Source organism: Mustela nigripes, chromosome 7, assembly GCF_022355385.1.
Source record: "Mustela nigripes isolate SB6536 chromosome 7, MUSNIG.SB6536, whole genome shotgun sequence".
Lineage (NCBI taxonomy): Eukaryota > Metazoa > Chordata > Mammalia > Carnivora > Mustelidae > Mustela > Mustela nigripes.
Genome location: NC_081563.1, coordinates 73,975,331 through 73,981,856, shown reverse-complemented (window position 1 = coordinate 73,981,856; position 6,526 = coordinate 73,975,331).

The following is a 6,526-nucleotide window of genomic DNA, read 5'->3' as shown; positions in this document are numbered from 1 at the left end:
CTGAGCCGAAGGCAGCGGCTTAACCCACTGAGCCACCCAGGCGCCCCTTCACCAGAACCCTTAAACCATAGTCACTCCGCATCCTTAGGACCCTCCAACCAGCCTGGAAAATGTGCTGCATTAGCACCCTCAGGTGTTAATGTGTCCCTGTCCCATCATGGTCTCCCATTTGATCCTGAAAGAACTGAGGACTGCTCTACACATGCACATAGGTCTCCCACTCCACACTCTCTGCTCACCCTACTTTTACTGCTAACTGGTCTCTCCATCTGCTTGCTCCTTGTGAGCTGATAGGCCTTTCTAGCAGCAGCTCATCTTAATCGTCCACCCTCTTGCTACCCCATCCTTACCCTCCCTCCTCACACACAGCAACCCCCCAGCCCATTGCCCTGTGGATGGCTATACACCAAAATGTCCTAAATTAAAATGGTAGCAGTGACAGTCACAAATAATAAATGTTTCTGCCACTGTGATCATGTTTTCTTGAGGAAAAATCCAAAGGCTCCTTCTGAACTCACTCTTTGGCAGAGTTATGTGGTTTGTGAAAATAGACATTTCCTGAATTTGGATTAGGAGCAGATTATAAGCCCCAAAGTGCTTGGAGATGTGATAGCTTCTCTTCACTCCCTGCAGGCAAATCCTTTCCTTCTTTCCATAAGGCCTCTGTGCTTGTTCTCCTCACTTTGTCCATTTGGGATTCCCAGAGTTGAGAATTGCAGGAATTCTCTCCTGTGCTAGGACCTGTCCCAGGAATATCCCTTTCTGAACAAAATAAAATCGAAGAGACCATGGCTTCTCTGTTTCATCCAAGACTCCTGAAGTTTGTCTATCCTTTTACTCTGCCAGGCCTCAGCTATTAGACATGTAGGCCTTTGTCCTTTCAGAGCTTCCAGAGAAAATACCATATCACGCAAGGAATATGAGGTTAATGTACTGTTGGCAGGAGAATGAGGGTGGTGGAGAGATTGCTATGTGGCAAAATGCCAATACTTCAATCCTTTGGCTTTGAATTCACAGCAAAGACATCCCATTCAGCCTATTACAGCTTCCGTTAAAAGCACATGTATTTCTCCTCCTTTGCATATGTTCACAAATCCAAAAGTAACCATATACTTGCATTAACAGAAATCTAGGTTTTTATAGGTATAATGAACAGGAAAAAAAATCGTCCCATCATCTACATAATCTTTTATAACTTGGGCTTTCCTTGCAAGGTCCTTAAGTTTTATCCTACTCCAAATTGTCTTGTTTACTTGGCAGCAAAGACACAATCATTACCAACTGATCACCACAGACTGGATCTTTCATTCTCAATAAGCCTGAATGTAAGTCACCAGTCTGTCTGACACTCACCCGTCTTCTGTTACCTCTTGTCCTCAGAGGCTGTCAGTCTGCAACGCTTTATATAGAGTCCCTGTCCTGCTTCCTCTTTTTAAAAGTGTTGACTTCATCCTTTTATGAAAAGATTTATGGCCAAGTCTTACAAGTTATAGTAATAATCACAGTAATTACAAATACTTTGAACTTATATAGGGCTTTTTATTCAAGAATGTCCTGGCATTTTGCAAACATTAACCAACTAGTTCCCTAACAGAACCTTGGAAGGCAGATCATTGTTTGTAGATTCATGTTGGTGATTTCAATCCAACATTCACTTTTATTCACACCAGTTTCTAAGAATAAAGACAGGTAAGAAAAGAAGGAAGGAAGGAAGGAAGGAGAAAGGGAGAAGAAGGGAGGGAAGGGGGGGAGAAATGGAATTTGGAATGTCAAAAACATATTCTTGATCTGTATTTCAGGCAAGCAGAACCACACCTTAGGCTGAATGATCTTCTTTTATATATGGCTAGTACATACAGTTTGTCCCTAAATGTCTACCTCAATAAATACTTTAAGAGGTTTTATATGACGTTTCCAGGAAGGACTCATGGCCCTAGAAATGAGTTTCAAAACTAAGAGAGGGAACCCTTTCTATCACTAATCACACCCTTTGCCCATCTCTACCAAATGACTTGATTTTTCCCCCAACACAGCCGGAATGTTTGCTTTATGTCTTCTTTCTATAGGCTCTTACCCCGCCTGAAATACCCTTAGGGACAGGGACAGGGACAGGGACTTCGTCTCATTTGTCCTTATAACCCCACCACCTAACACCCTACCTGACACATAGGAAATACTCAATAAAACCCGTGGAATAAATGGCTTGCTCATTGCTAATTTGTTTATAATCTGTTTCCTATAAACCCCTTGTCTTCTCCCCCTGCCGCCACCCTGCCACAATCAGAATGTAAGCCCTGAGCAGTGACCTCGGCTGCTTCATTATGACTGGGTGTTCAGAGCCCAAATAAGAGCCTGGCACATTATAGTGCTCAGTAAATATCTGTTGAATCAATCAAGGCATGCAGAACTCCTACAACCCCACACAAGATTCAGATTGGGTCCCCAGCGCCAGGTCCCAGGGTAAGCTAGCATTGATCATGTCCCATGCAGCTCTGTGGATACTTCTATCACTGTATCTGTGACAAAAAAAATTTTTTTTTCAGTCTGTTCAGCCTGAAAACAACATGAGAACAAAGACTGGGTCTCTTTTCCTGTATCCCCTAAATGGCACATAGGAGATATTCAATAAATGTTTATGGAAATAATAAACAAGTGAATTAAAGAATACTTAGGACATAGGAAATCACTGACTGGTCATTTGCAGCTCAGACTTTGGGGATTAGGATTTTGTTGCTATCAATGGCTGAGATGATGAAGTAAGGAAGCAGGGCACTCTGAGCGAGGATCCAGAACTGGACACCCAGGGAGTACCTAACCTTTGAATCTGGGAAGGAGGATATGAGAATGCAGGTCTTCTCTCTCTTGTTGGCAGAGTTAGAGTAAAAAGCAGAGCAGTAATGTGCTCCATTAAAAACCATATCCCTACACTAAACTGAAATCCTCTCCCTTTATTTTGTCTAGCACACACTGGCAACTAAAATGCATTACAGTGTGAGGAAATGTGGGAACACCCTGACCCCCTCTGCCAAAGCACCATGTCACCAGGTCTGATCTAACCCAGTGCCCATGTTCATGTCCTCAAAGGTTCTCCCTGGAGGACAGCCAGCATGTTGCCAAGCAACAGCTCCACAGAGATGATGCCTATCTAAGCCTCAGGCTTATTCAGTCCTCAGCCAGTGCCCATATGGACACTTCCTTCCATAAACCTGGTGTACATCAGTAGGGGAGGTGATGGGAGTATCAGAAAAAAGCTTGCTGCACTTAGACTTGAGTGAGACTAAACAAACAGCTCAAGATATTCCCTGTCCTGCCCCCACAGCCAGGCGAGAAATGAGTGCCCTTATAATTCTGATGCCAATTCTGACCTGTTTTTTGTTTTGTTTTATTTCCCATACCAGGCAATTCTGTGACACCAGCTGGGTGTCCTACAATTCAGCTCAATTCCTACACTGTCTACCTGGAGACAACATCAGATTGCAGTTAACGGCTCAGTCCTCAGAGACTGCCCTCACCCCATGTCAGACACCAATCACAAGACCTGGTTGTCACCTGTGCCTCTGACCAATAGGCTATAAATCTGAGGTTCTGAAGAACTCTCCTTAGGGTTAATTAATTGGCTAATGGCTTACAGATCTCAGAGAAACATTTTATAGTGCCTACTTACTGGTTTATTGTAAAAGGATGTAACCAGATGGAGGGGTTTCGTAGGGCAAGGTTTAGGGACAGGGTATGGACCTTCTGTGCTCTCCCCATACACACTACTGGCCCTGAATCTCCATGTTCACCAATCTCTTCCTCTTGGGTTGTTCTTATGGAGGCATTACTTAGCCATGACTGATTAAATCACTGGTCATGGAGCTTGAACTCAATCTCGAGTCCCTCTCCCTTACCCAGAGTTTGGGGTGGAGGGGTATTGAAAATTCTAACCCTTTAATCACAAGTTAGTGTCTACCACCCCACAACCCAGGCCCCATCCTCTGGAGCTTTCCAAAATCCACCTCGTTAACATAATAAAAAGCACCTTTATTTTTCTTAGCCCTTTGGAAATTCCAAGCATTTTAGGAGCTGTGTACCAGGAATAGGGATTAAGACCAAATACATATTTGTTATTGTTTTTGTTTTAATAATCCAGTCGTGTCTTTATAAGAATTGGAAGAGATACCAAGATGAATGCATGTAGACAAAAGGCCATTTGAAACACATCAAGAGGGTAGCTAGCCATCTGCAAGGCAGGAAGCAACGAGGGCTCAGGGCAATCCCAATCAGCCAACATCTCAATTTTGGACCCTCCAAAATGTGACAAAATAAATGTATGTTGTTGGAGTCCAAATATATATTTCTCATTACAAATCACAATAGCATACTCCCTCACCTCACTACCACCATAGCCTTACTTCACAGACACAGGACCTTCTCAGCTTGAGTATGTGCCTTAAATGAATTTAGCTTTCTTACTCTTACCTTAAGGCTGTGTTCTGCATAGTATCTCTCCAAAGGAACACAAATCAATTGACAAAAGCCCCGAAAACAAATAGATAGCTTACAGGAAATTACACTGAGAGATACCAAAATAGAATCATTCTGCACAACACCAAACTTCTTAAAAATCTTCTTTGCCCATCCGTCTCTCCAAAGTTCCAGAAAGTGTCTGTTCTCAACCATATTTTTTCTCTAAAATGTCTCCTAAATAATATTCTTTTCCCCATCCTTCTTTGCTCCTTGTGCCTCTTGGCATTTTCTAATAATCTAGTAAAATAATAAATATTACAAGATTCTGCTGCATATAGGTTTAAAGCGTTTACTGAGCAAATTGTAGAGTGTCCTGATTAGATGGGGGCCCAGCAGTATGGGCGGTAAAAGAATTCACCCAAGGCAGAACAAAGAAGATAGAAGTTAATTGAATACACTGCAAGGGAGCAGCAGGCAGGACAACAAAGGAGAGATTGTCTGCCAGGAGGAGGTAGTAAAGGGCCAGTTTTAGGATGGGGTAAGGGAGTATGGGGGCATATGGAATTTTTCCTTTTCAGGTAATCTTAGCAACTGTGCCTGGTTGTAATTGGCCAGTAGGGCCTCTGGCTATTTCAAGGTGAGTTGCTCAATGAACCTGTTTGCATCAGTTCCGTCACTGTGGGCCTTTCTGCCTTGATCATCATGTCTGTTACCTAAAAGTGGCCTTTACACAACTCAGAACCTATTGCAAATGTCATCTCTTTTACTCCTTACTTAAAAATCTGAGTTGACAGATGAGGAAAATACCTTGTTTGGGAATGAAGGGACTGAGTTAAGAACCCAGCTTATCTCTTCCCCTAGATGCTGACTGACTAAAGCAGCATTCAGCTCATAAATTCTGGGCCATCTCTTTTAAGCAGGTATTTCCTAGACTCCTGTTTCTTCAGCCTCCTGCCCTGCTCAGTGTTTAACCTTTCAACCACCTTCAGTCCTGAGTGGAGCTACTGTCTTTGGTTGCTATTCATGTCTCTGAGAAATGGCTTCTCATGGACCCTGCCAATTCTGTGATGACTTCCAACTCCTCTCCACTGAACCTGTGTCTTCCTAAGATTCCTAGTGATCTAGGGAAGCATTGTCTATAAACTCTCCTTGACACTGCAGAAAAATGACAGATTTATGTTTTAAAAGTATCCTGGCTGCCAATTAGATTGGAGTTGAACAAGAGTTGAGAGATATTGCAGAAGACCACGGGAGAGATGGTGGTTGCACTAACATGTGCATAAGGAAAGGACTAGACACAGAAGATGAGGGAAAGAAAGAGAGCATAAGCAACTAGCAGAATGGTGCTGAGTCTGGAATGTTAGAGATGGAGCAGCTTTGTGAAAGAAGACTAAGAATTGAGTTTTAGACATTAGAATTTTGCAGCATGATCTTTCTCAGGAACTGCCCGCATCTTCAATTCTCCTATAAAACGGGTAAGTACCATGAGAGTAGCTATTTGTAACTTGACCTGCCTCTTAGCCATACACACCCGGACCAGGCATGGGAAAATAACCTGAGCTGGACCAGGCATGGGAAAATAACCTGAGCTGGACCAGGAGGCAACTGAATCAAGAGAGAGGTGATAATTTCTCTCCAAATTGCTGAAATCAAGGACATGTAGATTTGATATCTGCTGGTAGTTTCAGGGGTGGGAAAACTGCATCCCAAGGGCCACTATTTGTTTTATAAATAAAATTTAATTGGAATACAGCCCATGGGCATTCATTTACATATTGCCTATGACTGTTTTTGTGTTATAATGGTAGAAGTGAGTATTTGCGACAGAGACCACCTGGCCCACAAGTCTGCCTGAGCCTTTAAGAAAAAGCTTGCCAGGGTGCCTAGGTGGCTCAGTTGGTTAAACAACTGTCTCCAGCTCAGGTCATGATCCTGGAGTCCTGGGATCTAGTCCCCTGTCAGGGTCCCTGCTCAGCAGAAGTCTGGTTCTCCTCTGACCCTCCCCCATCTCATGCTCTCTTTCTCTCTCGCTCATTCTCTCTTTTTCAAATAAATAAATAAAATCTTAAAAAAAAAA